We start from the raw sequence: 19,669 nt of genomic DNA, 5'->3' as shown, positions 1-19,669 counted from the left end.
AGATTTGCTTCAGTTGTCTCTATCTAAATACATGAAATGCCTTTCAGACAATATGGATAGAATCTAGATGCTTCTTTATCCACACCAATTAGTTTACCTTATTATTTTACTCTACAATCAGAATAAATCTCTGGATGTATGGCACTGGACTCACATGGGTTCTTGCTTCTGTAATGGAAGTCGTAGTGCAAATAGACTTGGAGTTGCTTCAGCACAGAGATCCACTGTCCATAACTTTTAGAAAACGTTCTCTGTCTTTCTGTTTTCAACTGTCTCTTTTGAGAACTAATTGGACCGCAAAGTTAAGGAGTCAGTAATTTTTTGTACCCGGAAATTGCTTATTTCCACTCATCTTGTTTTTCCAACATGTCTTAGTCCATTCAGGCTGCTGTAATAGAAGACCATTGTAAGACTGTGTATAAGACTGGGTAGCTTATAAACAACAGAAATTTATTGCTCACAGTCTTGGAAGTAACATCAAGTCTCTGGCAGATTTGGTGTCTGGTGAGAATCTGCTTCCTAGTTCATAGATGGCCAACTTTTCACTGTGTCTTCACATGGCAGGAGGAGCGAGGGAACTTCCTGCTGTCTTTTGTAGAAGCACTAATTCCATTCATAAGGGCTCCACACTCATGACTTAATCACTTCCCAAAGTTTTACCTCCAAATCATCACATTGGGTGTTAGAAGTTAATATGTGCATTTTGGGGGCATACAAACTTTCAGTCTATGGCACATAATATAACTCAGAATCATATTTGTGAAAATGTCATAATATGATTAGGTAAATTAAATAAGGACTTTTTTTTAGTTGTATTTTTAATTTTTGCTTTTTATGGATGTCAAGTGATGTTATTTTTTATTGTGAGTGTTATATTCCTTTTAGTCTTTTGTAGCCATAGACTGAATTAATTTTAGCAGGAATTTGCTCAAAAGTCTTTTTTAATACAATGAAGGATTGTTTTGCAGACCTGCTCATCTCTGGCCTGTTTTTATGTCCACTTGACATAAAGTGACAAACCACAGTGACAAAAAGGAAAAAAAATAAGCTTTTTTTTTTTTCAAATGTATTTTGATATAGGATGGTCCTGGTACTCCATTTAGGGTTGTAACATCACAAACAACCCAAATGATGACTGGTACTTTAGTGACTGTGAGATATGGAATTCTTATGTAATCAGAATTAATCTCTAACTCCTTTCCTAGACTTAGTTTAAGAACATAGGCATTTCAAAGAGATTGAGGGATAATTGGCAGAAATTTGAGCATGTGTATAAATATAACATTTAAAATATAATACATTTCAAGACAGTGTAGTTCAATTTATTTTCAAAAAGTTCTTTTAATTTAATTCATTTAAGATTATGTGTTTCCTAATAAGTCTTAAAAAGATGTGCATAGGAAAAGCTAAATAACTGATTAAAAATAAAAATAGATTTAAAAAGAGGTATAAATAATCTAAATTTCAGTCCAATGCAGTGAAATGCAATTCAAGTAAAGAAAGGCCTACAGTTCATTGAAAGAATACTATGTAATCATCAGGTATTATTACTAAGTACTTTATTTCTTATTTAATCTTTCACCACATTTCCATGAGTCAGAGTTATAGCTATTTTAAAGATGTGTACACTGATATTGAGATTAAATAGTGTAAAATCTCTCAGCTAGTAACAAACTTTGGATTTAATAACATATATATTTAGGTTTCCAAAATCTATGTTATGTCTTAACTCACTGCCTGTCCAATATATGCAAAACAATATACTAGTTAGTGAAAGATGTTAAAATGAATAGGATTAGGTTTCTGCTATGGAATTTAGAAACCAGAAGGCAAATGCAGTGTAAGGTAAAATAGCATAAAAGCTAATGATTCCAAATTTGCAGTTAAAATTACATGATTCACATCACTCATCACCTTTCTATTACGCTACATTCTACTCCTTTAGTAAAATTCTTTTTATTCATCATTCTCTTCTTGCTTTGCCAACATATGCTCCCAGATTACTTTACCTTCTTGCTTTTCTCACCTCCCATATCAACTGCTATTGACCTAGGCATGCGGTGGTTGAGGCTCTGCCTTCTCAGCTTCTCATCCCTACTGTCTGGCCCACATCTCCCTGCTTGTTAGCTCTCCTCATCTCTGAAAGGCCAACATGGACACAGTCCATTGCTGCATGGGACTCACCCACCCCAAATACCTTTTTTTTTTTTTTTTTTATACAAAAGCTCTTTACCTTTTCCTTGATCTTTCCATCTACACCTCAGTTTAGGAGAAATCCAGGTTTCTGTGAAAACCCTCTCCAAATGATACCTACTGGCCTGTTCTCCGCTAAAAAAAGAAAAAAAACAACCTCAATTATAATCTAAATAGTAAATTCCATCAGTGAAAGATTACAAGGAATCATACGACTCCAGTATGACCTCATCTTAATTACTTACATCTGCAACGACATTATGTCTAAAAAAGGTCACATTCTGAGGTTCTGGGGATTAGGATTTCAACACATATTTGGGGGAAACACAAGTCAACCCATAACACCAACTTTTGGCTTTGTTGTTTTTCTCTATTATATCTTTGATTTCTAATTCATTAATTTCCAAACTTACTTTTATTATTGTCTCCTGTCTGCTTTCTTTGGGCTTTATTTGCTGATCATTTTCTAACTTGTTAAGATGTATATTTAGAGAATTGAGTTTCAACCTCCCTTCTTGTGTAACATATGATCAAAGGTTATTACTGTTATTCTAAACACAACCACAAGTTCTAATATATCATATATTTTTATTATCGAAATTAACATATATTCTAATTCCTATTGAAATTTTTATTATTTTACTTATGTATTATTTAAAACTGAGTTTACTTTTTATTGTACTGAATTTAGTTTAATTTTTTTCTTGACTACAAATGCACACATTATCAGTCAGACTTACTCAACACATGAGCTCACTCAGCATCAGGCTTTACTAGTAAATTAGCAAAGGATTCAAGATAGAGTCACAAAAACCCCCCACAGCAATAGCTCGGAGACCCCAAATCCATTAACACAGCTTCCTTGGACACCTTTTTCAAACCAGGATGTCGTTTAGATTTGGAATAACAAAGACTAACATTTTGTGCTCAATGAAACAGTTGGGGATGTTTAGTTTGGGGATCTCTCAACTTTTATATCTCACCAGTCACGTAGTCAGACAGAGTATGTGACTAATTTCCATTTTTCAGGACAGTAATGGCTCATATATCCAAATATTGCAGGTTTATTTATATACCAGGTATTTTCTGCGGCAAACATTTCTCAGACAAATAATCACACGTAAGAAAATCTCTGAAAAATCCTCATTTAAAATCTAGATAGCAAATTTCACCAGTCACAAATTACAAGGAATTTGGTTAGGGTCAAAATCAGCCTCCAGTTTCCTGACAAGAGAGGAACTAGTTACAGACCCACTCTTAACCCTTTTCTACCCAGTTCCACTGTGGTCAGATTACTTACTCTGAATTAAGCCAATCCTTTGGAAGTTGATAAAAATCTGGCTTTATGGCACAATACATGGTCAATCATGGCAAATGTTCCCTGTGCTCTTGAAATAAATATATAGTTTTCTATTGTTGGGGGCAGAGTTACACTAATATAATTAGGTTAAGTGACTTAAAGATGTTTCGCTTTTCTGTGTCTTTACTAATTTTTTGTCTGTTTGTTCTATCTGGTATTAGAAGATATGGTAAAAATTTTCCTCTGTGGTTGTGGATTTATCTATTACTTCTATTACCTCTGTCATTTTTGCTCTATCTACTTTGAAGCTTACTAAGAGTGTAAAAATTTAGAATTGTTTGACGTTATTGGATGACTGCCCTTTTATCATTTTAAAAGTCCCTGCTGCTTTCTAGTGATGCTTGCTGTCTTCCTACCCTTACTCCTAAACTCTTTGTGTCTTCATATTTAAGGTACATAGGTTGTAAGCAGTATATAATTAGGCTTTGTTGTTTTTAATCTATCCTGTAAAACTTTCTTTTTAATATTTAGACCAGTTATGTTTGGTATAATTATTAATCTATTTGGGTTTATATTTACTGTTTTACTATTTGTTTTCTATTTGAACCATTAGCCTTTCAATTCCTCACAAAGAACATTTGCACATGTGGTTCCTTTAGTCTGAAATGCCCTTTCTCCTTTTCCTATATTCACTTAGTTATCTCTCACTAAGACTTTAGTCATTTCCTCACCGTAGATCACCTGGCCCCCTGTCTATGTATGGTTCCTTTTTGTAGTCATTCTTGTAGCATCTTGTTCTTTCTCTTCAGAGCACATAACTCAGTTATTTTGTGTGGCTCTTTGGTTATTGTGTGTTTGTTTTTCTAGACCATCACTTGATGATGGTAGGACTAATATTTTTTTCCTAATCATAAGTAAATACTTGCAGTATTAACAAGTTAACATGTAGAGTCTAAAGCCAATGTTACCTTTCTTCACAAAGGTTAAATCAATACAAATAGAGCCTTTAAGAAATGATCGACACATTTCCTCCAGGTAAAACAATACCATCTCATTAAGGCACTGCTGTTATATCAAGTCTAAAGTGTCCTACCATCACTCGTGTCAGACTCCCCTTTCATGCGATGCTTTGCAGCTTCTTTTGATGGTAGGCTCATTCCTATGTAAGAAAAACAGATTTCCTGAAACAATTCTATTTCTTTCACACCCACATAGAAGGAGAATAAGACTGACCAAGTGCTGGTTTATTTCAAATATTTTCCAGATTATTTGATGCAAATTCTTTTTCTACAATATTCCATTGTCATTTTTAAGTGAACTTGGCAAAGCTAAGGGCTCTGACTCATGAATGTACACTTTCTTCCTGGATTAAGTAGGCAGTCACAGGCAAAAATGCCCGATGATTCAAAGTTTCTATGAGTGTGCTCAAGTTTTTTCCCTTTTGGAAATCACTCCGAGGACAAGTGGAAGAAATAATAGTGTGCTATGTGTACCTCCTGTCATTCCCATGCAAACAGTACACTGTTCAGGACTTTTATTCTTTCAGAAACATTCAGCTAATCAAGGTCCTCTGATCCATTCTTTTCTTAAAGGAAAAAAATTATTTCTTCCCATGCATTTACTTTAAGAAAGTTTATAACAAATAACTCAAATTAAGCAGAATAACTATTATGGAAATTAGAGAACGTTAGGTGAATAACCCATTGCAAATTACCTGGAGGCTTGAACTGTCCTTGGGTTGAGTTGCCTTGTATTTTGGACTAAATATATTCTCATGAGTTTTGGTGAAAATCCCAGGAACAGCACAGCCTTATCATCAACAGATATATTACTCTGCTTAATAGAGTAAATAGAGAAAAAGAATGGATCTCCCTGGCATTAAGAGCTGAAAATCTGTCGGATAAATATTTTAAAAAACCAAAAAAATTAGTATCTAACTCCTCAAAGAAATCACTTCTGCCTCTGGTTCCTTGGAAATAATGACTACTATCTTTAAACCACATAACCTTCACAGTGATAGATTTGTTTTCACACACTCCCTGCCCCCCAGATGTCCAACAATTCAAAATTGGTTGAAATTTGAACTGCATACTGGCTCAGAAGTTGTATTTCTAGCCTAGAAAGGTAGTCACCCACCATTTTAATAATATAATTACTTAGATTTTCATATGGACCTTCACATACAAAATTTAAATCATGAAATGCAGAATATATAGGTGGACCAGAAGTAAAAGAGCCAGGTATTCATTTCACCAAAGCATAACGGAAGATACTGTGAAAAAATTTAATCTATGTATTTATGGAAATGAATCACAGATAAAAACAATTTAATTTCATAAAAGAGGAAAACTACACCATAAATTTGTTTTAGCAATAATAAGGAAATCCTTCTTAAAATGTTTAAAGAAAATCCAGTCATTTTCAGACTTTTTTAGAATTCCCATTTCTATATATTCACACTTCTTGGAGAGCCATGTCCTGAAGAAACTCATTTTATTTAGTACCACTATTTTTTTTGAGAAAGTGTTGCAGATATAGCAAATGCTCTGGCCTTTGAGGGTAAATGTCCAATTGATAACCCAATAAGTACTGGCCCTTCCCTTTTTTTCCCCCCAGAATAAAAGAACATCCTGTTTTACTGAGGTCTCCTCCCCTAACACACCTGGGAATTCCTGAAGAATGCTTTCGTATTTCACCAATTCAGCCTCTTTGCCTTTATATTCTCAGCCAGCCATTCTCTTCTAATCCTTATTCTATTCCTTAGAGGTGGCATACTACCACCACAAAACACCTTCTCCGGAGTGCAGCTGGAATTCTGGAGCCTTTTGACTACAATCTGAGCATAGAGTCTAATCTAGCAGAAGGCAGATAAAAAGAGACTATGATATTTAAGAAAAATGTTACAGAGGCTTGGGGCATCAGAAAAGAATTAAATGCAGGGGTAAAAAGCTTCAACTGGATACAGGGTATCACAGCTTCTAGAGTCTATAGGGTTTGTCCAGACCAAAACCAGTTGCAGCCTGCTTTTCCTCTGCAGGACTGTTGTTGCCATATTTTCATATACCAGGCTTCTTCGACTTTCCAGCTTTCTCTGGGGCCCAGCAGGAGGAAAATCAATAGTTCACCCTTCACCCATTGTCTCAGCCAACATTTGATTGTACTTCTTAACTATATAATAACAATTTTGCCCCGGGGGTAACAAATTTTGACATTGACACACTGAACACTTTACTCTTCATTATGACAAATCTCTGCATTCCACCATAAACTAGGGTTTTGATTTTCACATAATACAACACATAGGCTCACTGGCCAGAGAGACTGATTTTCCCCTCCAAAGAGAATTTAATTCTTCTCCAAGATATAAATTGGGGAAACCCACTTCTGGCCATGACAGAATAACCGTGAGTAGATTTGCCTTCCATGTTAAAAAACTAGAAGAACAAAGAAAATATACACAAAAAAATTGTTTTCAGAGATTGGACAGTGCAGTAATATGATTCTGTGATAAGGGAAACAAATAAGATGATCTCTAATGCATAATTGGAATTTGAGGCTGATGACATTTCCTCCACTGCTAGTGAGGTTCACATTCTGTAAAGAACATTCAAAACTTTTTTCATAATAAGGACACAATAGAAATGATAAACTGAAGGAGATAATAGTTTCAAGTGTATTGGTCACTTTTATGAAGACAGAAATTACTCTAGAAATTTTAGGCAGAAAGGAATTTGACACAGAGAACTAGTGCCTGTGTCACAGTTGGAAGGCCCGTGAAAGGGTTCAGGGAAAGCCATTGCTGGATTTTAGGAAATTAGGAAGTGAAGGAGCTGCAGGAACCCACTGTTGATGACCCCAGCTACCCACAGCACCAAGATGGATGATTTTCAATAGGGGGGTCAGAAGCTTTCACATCTGTCCATTGCTCCTCAAGAGCAATGATGGCGCCTACTTCTCTTTCTCTTTTTGAGAATTGAGCAAGGACCTTTCATTGATGGGGTCTAACCAGGCCTCTGATGGTAGTAGGGATTCTTGGAAATGCATTTTGAAGTTTTCTGACTGCTGTAAATACAGGAAAGTAGAGACAATCTGCCACAATAAGACGTGCAAATTATAAGACATTTTATTCATACAACAAATATTTTTGAGTACCTACCTACAATACACAAGTCACTACACTAGGCTGTGAGAGGAAGCATGGATAAATTGATACCTGTCCTCAAAAAAATTAGAATTTAGAGGCAAAGATCAGACTTGTAGCAAATATTACAGCTGAGGGAAATATATGGTTAGTGCCAAATCTGTAATGTAAATAACATGATCAGAAAATAGAGAAAGCACTTATGGAGGTCCAAATTTTATGTTGCTCAATTAGTTGTCTAGTGTTGAATATTTTATATTAATAATTTTTAGTAGTATCTGCATTGCAGGAAGCATTTGCCATAAACTAAATACATTCCCATTTAATGAAGTATAATCCATTGTGAGTGACATATTTTCCCTATGAACATTGAGCCATTGCTGGCTGTTGAGTTTATAGATGAGCTGTAACTTGGTGGAGCTTCTCGACTCCAGAGTTCAGACCTCAGCTATGCACGTGGAGAAACCTCTCTCTATCAGTTCACTCAGGGATTAATATGTTCCAGGTCTGACTCACACTAAGCAACACATTAACGAACAAATGTATAAAGCAAAAGGCCAGTGTTTTAATTTACCATGAGAGACCCATCCAACCAGATCACTGAGATTGGTTGTATAAACAGTGCATAGTTTTTGATAGGAAGAGCTGGTGCCCAAGAGTCAGTCCAGGGCAGGGTTATCCAGCCTTTAGACCCAGTTATACACTTGCTGAGGCAGCAGATCTTTTTGTGGACAACATACCCTCCGAATAGACAGAGGTATCCCCCCAAGTCCTTGCTTTATAGCAGTGTATTGGACTAATGACAAATTCTTATTCAGAATGTACTTTCTACTCTTACACATAACACTACACTTGTGTTTGTGATTACCATAGGCATGGAATAATTTCTGGAGTTTTCATCTATTGTTTCTCAGTTTTATTTTTGATTGGCATCTGCCTGGTAAGTTTTTGGAGACACCCCAGACTCATTTACAAAATATCTCCTATTGTGGGTTAACTCTACAGATGGCTTATTGTATTAATTTCTGTTGATTCTTCTTAACTACAATTTCAGACGTTGATATTTCCAACTGGTCTCTAAATGCTAGGCCTGTGTCTCATTCACTATTTGGAGATACAGATACATTGAGTACAGTTAATACAGACAGTGAATATTCATATTGTACTTAAAACCATTTAAATAGCTTCTGAATATTGTGGAATTATTTTTAATACAGGTTATGAAACATTTCAAAACTACTTTTTATTATTTTACAAATGGAATACACACTGCTTTTTAACAGTCATGCAGATGTCAAAAATTGCTCTCATTACTCAGAGAAAAGTGACACCATATTGTAAAACATTATATTTATCTTGGCAAAGGTTTAAAAACAATTTCATTCTGATCCCCAGCCTCTTATTCTGCTTAAACTCCCCTTTCATATGCAGTGTTGTAGATTTCTATTTTAAGTTACTAACAGTTTGTGATTTTTGTCCCTTTCTCTATTTGCAATGATAATTGGCTAATTAGAGAGTTGATCATTCACAAAAAAAATTCAGCACTGTTGAGAAGCTGGCTTTAGGTATGCAAATGTTCTTATGTATCAAAAGGGATTATTTTTAATATTTTTCCCCCAAAACTCAAGTGTTACTTCTTTTTCTTGTCTTCACTTCTGAAAGGTCATCGATGATATTTTTTTAAACACACCAAAAAAATAAACTGTGATTAATTTGTTTTATGGACTTTGTACTTTTATGTTTGCATACATTTTTTTTAATGTACCACTGTCATTTATTGATGCATAAAATCTTGGCTCAACCAACTATGGCATTAACATTCAGTTTCATCTTTACGTGTGGTCATTAGCACATTGAGTTTTTAAGAATCATAGAATCTCTTTTCGAAATTTTTATGGGAAAGGTATATTTACTCAGGGAATATAGATTTAGAATATACTTTTTGCAAACTTAATAGGGGACTAAACAGAAGCACGTCTTTCTCTTGGCCCCATGGTTCTGGCACTGTATAAAACGTTTTTAATAAAGCAGGAAATACAGAAAATCTGAGGTCTTTGAAACCAATTATTTTGCAAATAATTTCTTCTGTTTCTTTCTTAATTTTCTCCAAGTAACTTTTGTACCTAAGCATCTATTAATCTTAAGGCAATATAAATTTATTTTTTAAACTGGTCTATCATTTGTTAGGTGCCTACTATGTACAATTTACAGATATTATTTCACTTGACCCTTGAGTAAACTCCATTGAATATTAACAGCAATTTTACAGATGAGGAAAAATAGGCATAAAAAATCTGAATAACTTACTAAAGTCCTATGGATAACAAGCAGCCAAGAAGTGAGCCTATTGCTGGCTACCTGATCCACAGTCTGTGTTGTTCTTAATCCCTTTGCTATAATCAAGTACTACTGTGGACCAGTTACTGCAGTGGAAGACGAAAACTAATGTATGTAACAATATTTAGCTTAAGGAGTGAGTCTCATTTTGGAAAGGAGAACACTTCTCAGAGTTCAGCTTTTCTTGGAGCAGACTGTGATGAATGTTGAACTGATTTCAGTGCCTGAAACTATAATATCTCTTAGCTTTCTCTTCTTGTTTGTCTCTAGCGATCCCCTTCTAAGAGATTCCTTCTATATGTAGAAGGTCAAGTCACATGACCCAACCGTCTCAGCCACAGCTTTTTTGGATCATGTTGAGTATCTGACCCATAGTATCCTACATAAAGGCTGGTTTATTATCTAGAAGAAGTCTAGCCCAAAGCTTTATTCCATAGGGATGGTGATGATGACATGGGTTAATCACATAGTCTCTTAGTGGCCTAAGCAGGAATATCTTGATAGAGAGGCAGAACCTAAAAGGTGACTAGAGAGAGAAGCAGAAATAAAGAGTAAGTCAAACACAATTGTGAACCTATAGAAGACATCAACATATTTCTGCTGCTGAGGTGTCTTTGATTATAACCTGGTAACTAGAGCTGCCTAGAGGAATAAGGACTATACAGAAGAGAGAGGGAAAATCCAGGCAGCTAACAGGAAAGCAAGTTCATGAGCTCTTGCCCACCTCCTCCTTTAATTCTCCTGATGAATGTTCCCATCTTGTATATCCGGCATGCTGGGTTCAATCTCCAGCTGTAGTACCTACTAATTTGGTATCTTAAGCAAATCTTCTACTCCTTTGAGACAATTTACCCATCTATAAAATGGACAGGACAGATACTGTGTGATAGTTCCTGGCAAATGGTAGACCCTCTAGAAACATGACTTGAATTTATATGTAAAGAAGCAATTCTGCATTGGGGTTCCTGTTCAACATTAGGCTCTGTTCCCACTTATTTTGCCCTATTTTCTCCTCTCTCATATATTCTCTTACTTCTCCTTGTGATGAGAGTAGAGGGGACCTCAGTCAAATTTCCCTCAGTTCCATCACCTGCCAGGCTTCTATACTTATATTCTATTGAAGACTATTCACTTTTGAACAGACTCTAAACAGAAGGATGCCAGTGGACGTAATATACCCTATATCTCCTTGTATTAAATTCCTAGTCCCTTTAAACTTATTTCCAAGAACTTTTTTTTCTTATTACTCTCCCCAGATTTATTTACCACATAACACATTGTCCCTTATACCATAGTTCTTGGTGAGACTATCTTATCACCTCATCAAGGCGGCAGTCTCTATAAGGGCAAAAGCAATATGTTACTTATTTTGCATCTCTAGAAGTAAGTAACATAGTGCCTGGCACATAGAAGTTATTCGATAAATATTTGAATTGGAATGCAATGTGCTGAGCCATGGGTCAGGCTGCTTGAACAGAAGCAATCACCAAATCAAAAGGGCAGGAAAATGCTTGAGCTGGATTTGCTGATTTCAGGCCTCCCGTCCTTCCTGGATGTGGGAGAGTCACCTTTATTGTGCACGTGTGGCTGCTTTGCCACAGCCCAGAAGTGCAGGTGCAGATATTAACATCAAGCAGATTTGCACAAGCAAAAACTCTTCAATTTGTCATGAAAAGCTAGGATTCCAAGAAGGGAGGTGATAAGTTGAAAAATTAGGGGGAAATATGTTGTAAGACGAATCTGGCACACCCCTTCCCCGCCTCCATATTAATGAAATGGAAAGGGTGGGGGAAGGAAATGTTATGCTATACGTTGGCAGGAAAATTGTGTGTGTCCTGCGAGCAGATGAACATGGGACTGCGAACAGGAAGCTGATTATTTCAACACATTATATATTTCTCACTGGAAATATCATCCTGGAGGAGAAGTCCAACATCTCTACTTTTGGAGCACCTACTGCTCTAACTTTCTACATAATCTTGGGCTTGGAGATAACAAGAAGACATGTAATTACCTTAGAGGAAGGACATTTAAAAATAAGGTGGATAGATATTTATTACGTTCATGTATTCAGTTCAACACTGACCTTCACTTACCACCGTCACCATTTCCTGGGAATTACCTATCTTTTTCTTTCTCTCCAAGCAGCTAGTGAGAGTAACTCATTTTTACATAATCTCTGTCCAATGCAAAACACTCCCCCTCCCCTACTGCCACCTCCTCCTCTTCCTAGTCATGTTTGATTGTCTCAGAGGTAGGAACTGAAGATTAATGTGGACTAATCAGAATCTCTTTCTAAAACTGGGATTAAAAAAGAATGAAATAATGCCATTTGCAGCAACATGGATGGACCCAAGAGATTATCATATTAAGTGAAATAAGTCAGAGAGAGACAGATACCATATGATATCACTTATATGTGGAATCTAAAATATGACACAGATGAACTTATTTACAAAACAGGAATAGACTCACAGACATTAGAAGAAAAACTTATGGTTACCAAAGGGGATAGAGGAGGGCAGAGAGGGGGAGAGATAAATCAGGAGTTTGGGATTAACAGATACACATTACTATATATAAAATAGATAAACAAGGACCTATTGTATAGCACAGGAAACTATACCCAATATCTTGTAATAACCTATAGTGGAAAAGAATCTGAAAAAGAATCTGAATATATATATATTATATATATATACATACACACACATATATATTCTGAATCACTTTGCTGTACACTTGAAACTAACACAACATTGTAAATCAACTATACCTCAATAAAATATTGGGATTGAGGTGAGAGAAGATTCAGTCTACAGTGTAAAAGTTGCAGGGTTTCTTTCAGCCACATTGTCCACCCTTTGGACCAGAGAAGTAGAGAAACCTAAAGTAGGGTTGACGTAATAATGAGTAAGAATAAAACAGCTATAAAGACAGGAGAAAGATGGAGAAAGGGAACTATTTGAATCCTTGGTTCCAAATTTTTCCTGAGGACCATTTGTTTTTCATTTCTTGACTTGTGAGACATTCCCATATCCTTAAAGGTAGCTCCCTTTTCCCCCTTAAAAAGAGCTGAAATTGTCTTCTGTTAAATTCAGTTAAAAGACTCTTAAATATTTCCATTTCAAATCACATTAGTATCAGTCTAAGAATGACCCAAGCAACCTCCTCTCATCTTTAAAACAGAACTGTTGCATGTTTACCCAAGACTAAAAACATAATCAAAGTTAACATTATATGCAAACCTGTAAAGACTTGAGCTGAGCCATTAAAAAAATAAAAGTCAGAGGTAAGAGTTGCAAGGGTTTTTGAAACAAGAAATAATGTTTAATAAATCACAGAAGCAAAAAATATCATGCAGTAAGTAAAAGCAGTCACCTTCATCAATCAATAAAACAAGTTTTGTGTGTGTGTGTGTGTGTGTGTGTGCGTGTTCATTTTGTTAAATTCCACAACAATAGCTTAAAAAAAAAAAAAAAGATTTGTATTTAAAGCTCTGCTGTGCAGTGGCCTCCCTAGTTCCCACATGGAGGGTGGCATTTTGAAAAAGGTAAGACACAGGTGTGCATCATTTGAAATGGAATTCATTAACAGGTTGTATTATTTTACTCAGCCTCCGTGGAACATCACAATGGACTGATAAGCTGCCACACTTCAGGCGGACGGAGGCACGTCAACAAAAGTTTCCAAATGAAACATCTGTGGGGTTAGGAACATATACAATATGCCCCACGCCAGCGGATTTATCCAGCTGGACAGGGGAAAAGATGATCTTTTCCTAATATAAGTGCGTTTTCAGTGTGATAGAGCACCGAGTCCATTTACTAACCCCACTAAATTACTTGGCAAGGGCTGGACCCTATTTTTCTTTGGTAGAAAAAAAGTACCAGCACAATAAGATAATGTGTAGTTCTGGGTTTCTAAGACACAATAATTCTGACCATTTAAAACAGTTTTTGTAGTGAATATTTTATAGTTAGAGAAATAGTTTTTGACATTTTGGGGGGAAAAGAACAATGGGCCGTTTACAGGTCTACACAGCAGATTAATGAATCTAATTGAGTCTGTAGGGAAATGTTTCAGTTTAACTACTGGAACTAATTTATACATTCACTACACCGTAATAAGTCAATTTAAGTTTCTGGAAATAAAACTGGATATCCTGGGTATAGATTTGAACTATAAATTTCTGCAAGAAAGGAGTCTGTGTGTTCATTATACATTGTAAAATTACCATATGGACCTGTCAACACTTCTTAGCACAGCTTTGTAATAATGTCATTTAGTTTAACATTGTAATGTGCCAACTGAATTAATGTGTATGACACAAAGCATGCCTCCCTCCCAACCTCTGCTTCTGAGGAGCTGTGCAACTTTTAAAGATTTTTCTCAAGGCAAGAGCCTCCTGCATTTGCATCGAGAACTTCAGTACAAAGATTGAGTGTAATCGCATTTACTGGGAGCTGCTGAAAAGCAAGCAACAAGCCTCCGATGCCTAAACTTTCCAGAAATATGTGACCCGGAAATATGGGAATAAATCTTTACCTGAGAAACCTTACTTTACAACCAACACTAATTTGCATCCAGAAAGCAATAGCTTCCTTTATTAATTTTTTTAACATCTTTATTGGAGTATAATTGTTTTACAGTGTTGTGTTAGTTTCAGCTGTATAACAAAGTGAATCAGCTATACGTATACATATATCCCCATATTCCCTCCTTCTTGCCTCTCCCTCCCACCCTCCCTATCCCACCCCTCTAGGTGGTAACAAAGCACCGAGATGATCTCCACAACCCAATCCAGAAATGGGCAGAAGGTCTAAATAGACATTTTGCCTTCATTAATTTTTAAATTGCATCAAACTCTTAAGGAGAGTTGAGACACTATTCTACAAATTGTAACACTTGGTGTTACTTTATTACTCAAAATGTTCTCCTCAATCTGGATATTTATAACACAGATATAAAAACATCTTCCATCCAGATATCACTAGACCATGGCATAATATGATCCTGTGGAAAAACAATCAAGTAAAATGGGAAATGGGAAAAAGAATTGCTAACATTTATCATGTGTGAAATTATACCAATTATACCATGTGTTTAATATGATTTGATTCTCATAATCCGTTTTGTAGATGAGGAAACAGGAACAGAGAAATTGGGTAGTTTCTCCAAGCTCCTGGACATAGAAAAACTGGGATTTGAACACAGTTATATCTAATGCCAGAGCCAGAGTTCTTAACCAACATACTGCACTCTCTATCCAGAATAATAATAATTACTAACTCTTATATAGAACTGGTACTGTTCCAGGTAATTAAATCATTGGACTCATTTATCCTCACAACAATCTATTATTATTATACCAATTTTATGGATGAAGAAACTGAGACATAGAGTGTATGACTATCTCAAAGTCACATTGCTAGTTAAGAGGCAGAGCAAGGGTTTGAGCCATGGCAAACTGACTTTAAGATTTGATTTTCTTCATAACTACCATATAGAGACATAGTTTCCTCCATGGCATATCTTAGCAAAAGAGTGGGTTTCATCTCTTACATTTGATCCTAAGAGCTTCACAGGTCTTCATCTGTATAAAACTTTGGCCATAACCATTCTTTGGGTTAAGGCAATGCCTTTAAAAAATCCCTTTTCCCTTAGAAAAGCAGTACACTGTCATATAAGCATTTCTGAACACACTAGGACAAATGAGTCGATCTGGTGAGCTAGCTGCCGTTATGCAGAGAGTTAAATTTCAAACAAAGGAACCTGTTTGAAGGCTTTGATAAATGTAAAAGTTTCAAAAGGTCCTTGTGCGCCCTGAAAAAGCCATGCCTGATCAGGAGTGAAACTATGGCAGGTCCTGAATAAATGGGCCGCCACTTCGTACCACGAGGATAAAGGATCCCTAAAAGGGAACACTGTTTGTCTCAGGCTTGGACCTTTAAGCCAGCCTGACATATCCAAACACTAGAAATAGGATGACCAAAAAATTTGACTTATTCACAGAAACCTTCTTGCTTAGTTTCAGACCAAGCTTTCCCTCAGCTTGCTTATTCTCTTTCCACTCTGTTCCTACCACTTAGACTAGACATTTGAACTTCAGTTTTCTCACTTTTGATCCTTGGTGGTCTGGGATGAGCACCCGGAGTGCTTCCACTCTCCATGATCCTAATCATGCTGTAATTGATACCTAATAACTTGGAAGGGAATAGCCTGGGCTATTGAAAGTTCCGAGACCCTGACGTCAGATGTGCATTTCGCTGCTTGGAAGTCTTAATGGCATGGTTGATTATGGCTATGATGACAGTTCCAAGAGGAAAAAACAATAGTGCTCCCCCTGCCACCTCCACCTCCACCTCCAATGCCGTTCTCGTTATTTTTATTTGTCCCTTAAACAACTGTCCTGAAAGATCCTTTGTCAAATTTTATGGGATCCCCTGCCACTCATTCAGTATTGATGGCTATTTGCTTCCTTACAGGAAGAAGATTGAATAAACATGTTGTGACTATTAAGCAAGTTGCATCAAAATCTGGGAGTGCTTCCCAGCAGAGAACTTACCTTTACAAAAATCCTGTAGAAAGGTCTCTATTTGTCCATAACGTATGCTTAATTGCTGTTTCTTGTTTCCGTGAAAGATTATAAAGAAATCCAACCCTCAGTGTCTACAATGAGGTAACAAAGATTGGATGACACCATTTAATCCACCTCCAGTGAAGTAGAGAGAGGTATAATTGTATACTTTCAGACACCATTATTTATGCCCCAGAGGAGGGAAAAGGGGAAATAAAACCCCCTATTTGTGAGCAGTCACTTGGTGAAGCCTACAGTGACGCTGAGTTGAGGCCAAACACCTTTAGCCAAGGGAACTCTGTGGGTCAGACCTATTCCTCAGACATTCACAAGAAAAAAACCCACATCAGCAGTAATCTGAAAACCCGGAAAATAATTCCTGGAGAGTGAAACAGCACAATAGTAATGCTTTCTGATTGGCCTCTGTTTCCACGTTCTGTGTCACTGGCTTTAAAAGGAAGAGAAGTATGGAAAGATTCCAAAATAACCATCTTTAACTGAAGCAAATATAATTCCTAGGAGAGCTGAATTTCCCATATGACTCATGCTTAAAAGTCGCAAGACTAAGTATGGGTCTAATAAATTATCTGAGTAATTTACTCAGGTTGAGAAATCAGGTCCGAAAGCTCACGTCAGAGCCTGGTTTCCTACATTGATCAGCGGTGGGACATTGGCCTTGATTCCTCTTTCCTTTACTTTCCCAGGTATTGGTATAGTCTTGGGCTATGTAATCCATGATGAAGGAAGTGTTGATAATTATCTCACAAGTGTAGGCAGTCCAATCTAGAGCCTGTGGATTCCAAATTGGGTGTTTGGGCCTTGGAATTAAGTTCCAAGAACATGATAAAATAATCACCTTCATGGGGAAGTCCTGACTTCATTCTATTAACAATTTCGTAAGTATGAGAAAAATTGTAATACTATACCATTTTAATAAGTTTGTATTCTCTTTTTTCAGCAGTTTTATAGGAATGCATGCATCTCTTTTGTCTTGTGATAATGATAAATGGAGAGAAATGTAAAGGATCATTCTCCTTCTTTTGATTACACTTGCACTTTTCCATCCAACTTTTCCTACTTCCGCCTACCCCCTGCCTTCAGTATACGCCTAGCTTTTTCATTTAGATGAAATGTAATTTGTTCAAATTGTCCTTTCCAAACTTTAAGAAATCCTATCTAGTGTATGAGGCAACACATGGCTTTAAAATACTTAGCATTTGTATGACGCTGCTCATCTTCAATGCACTTTAGAAATATTAGCTAATTAATTAATTAGTTCCTGATTACAAGGGGGTAGAAGTTCAAGGAGAAAATTGACAACATTTCTGCACCTTTATAAAGAAAATCTTGCTTATATTAGAGAACATTATTTCTCCTTTTGAGTAATCTGTATTATCATAAAAAGTGTTATACATGCCCTTTGCTGGGACTAGGTATAATATAATAATGATTAAAAATGAAGAATAGTAGTAATAATACTAGTATAAATACAGAAACATTTTGTAAGGTAGATACATATTTGTTAGACTCTGTGCTCCTTAAGAGCAGGAACTGGGTCTTGTTCTGCTTTGTGTTCTGACACCTAACAGTCCCTGGCACAGAAAATATAAATACATTCACTTATAGGTAATGAAGTCTAATTTATAAGCTTTATTTCATAGTGATAAGCGAGATGAGAGTCAATGCAAAGCAGAATTACTCCATGTAAAAAGAAAAGTAAGCAACTCAACAGTGTGGTTAATTTTCTTATCATGAGATTATACGTACAAGTCATTAAACCTCAGGAAGAAAACAAAAAGAAAAAAAGGGGGAAAAAAAATCAAATATTAGCATAATCTGTGTATAGAGGATAGATTTAGCTTTTGATGTCATTTTGTACAAAGAGCAATCTAATTCCTTCAAACAAAGGCTCAAATATATTTTCTTAGAATAGTTACCCTGATATTGTAACAGTTGATTTAGTTGAGAGTGTAATCCCTCCTCATCCATCTGATGCGTAACAGCTAGATATTTCAAACTGACCTTTTAGTTTTACACATGAGTTCCTGATTTGAGATAGACACAAAACTAGGCTGTCCACACACATAAACGGTACAATTTTTGAAGGCCAAATTACATATTTGGCAATAGAAATAAAATGATTGATATATTTTTTAAATGTAAAGAAAACTTCATAATTTTGTACACTGAATCATCACCTAAGATTAACACTTCCTTTTCTGGACAGAGAAGGTTCTGCTTCTTCTCTATTATTGAGCAAAACCAAGTCAACAACTGATAACTTATTCTGGTATATAATAGTGAAGATATGTGACCAAAATGATTGCAAAAACAATCTAAAAGTGTGGATTTGTGAGCTTCTTATAACATTAATGTGTACATATACAAATAGAAAAATAGCTGTTAAATCCAGCAGTGCAGCAGTGGTTCTTAAGCTTTTTTTTTTATATCTGACCTCTTTGAAACACTGATAAAATTTCTAAAAACTTTCTTCAGAAAAAGTAATATAAAAGTTATACAAACATAGTATTTTGCACTTATTTCAGGAGAGTCACACACCTTAAGAATCTCATACCTGGGCTTCATGGAACCAGTGTCCCTTGGAAGATGGTCTTGGCACCATTGACAGAATTTAAGACATCCTGAGGAAAAGGTCTAGGAGAGTAGATTAGTTCATATTTGGGTGTGTTGAAAGTTTCAGGTATCAGTAAACATTGAGTCAAAATGTTCAGCATGTAACTGGAAAATCAGAAGCTAGAGAAAGAGAAGTTAGAGCTAAAAGTAGAAATTTTGATCATACACAGAGGTGATAACTAAAATCATGAGAGTGAGTGAAATCAACAAGGGAGAAAATATAGGATTAGGAAAGAAAATATGGTTGAAAAGATGGTGAGATGTCTACGCGTTAGGAGTGTGGAAAGAACAATTGAGAAGAAAACGCAAAGCGAGAGACCAAAGATGTAGAAGAAAAGCCAGGAAGATCAGCTTCTTACAAGAGAAATTCAAGCAGCAGGTAGTCAACAGTGTCCAAAGCTTAAGAAAAACAGATATTGAGAACTGAGTAGAGACCATCTAGTTTGGTGAATAGGAGATCGCCATTAAACTAGGAAGTGTCATA

General features: G+C 36.0%; 1 long non-coding RNA gene across 1 annotated transcript; it reads right to left on the bottom strand.

The window, feature by feature from the left end:
• Positions 1–345: 345 nt before the first annotated feature.
• On the bottom strand, positions 346–16,843 carry LOC137764919 (uncharacterized). Its single transcript, XR_011074084.1, has 4 exons — positions 16,540–16,843; positions 4,587–4,652; positions 2,234–2,328; positions 346–388 (listed from the first exon to the last, which is right to left on the bottom strand). It is a non-coding gene; the product is annotated as an uncharacterized lncRNA (long non-coding RNA).
• Positions 16,844–19,669: the final 2,826 nt, after the last annotated feature.

Source organism: Eschrichtius robustus, chromosome 5 (genome assembly GCF_028021215.1).
Source record: "Eschrichtius robustus isolate mEscRob2 chromosome 5, mEscRob2.pri, whole genome shotgun sequence".
Lineage (NCBI taxonomy): Eukaryota > Metazoa > Chordata > Mammalia > Artiodactyla > Eschrichtiidae > Eschrichtius > Eschrichtius robustus.
This window is presented reverse-complemented; position numbering and strand designations above follow the sequence as displayed.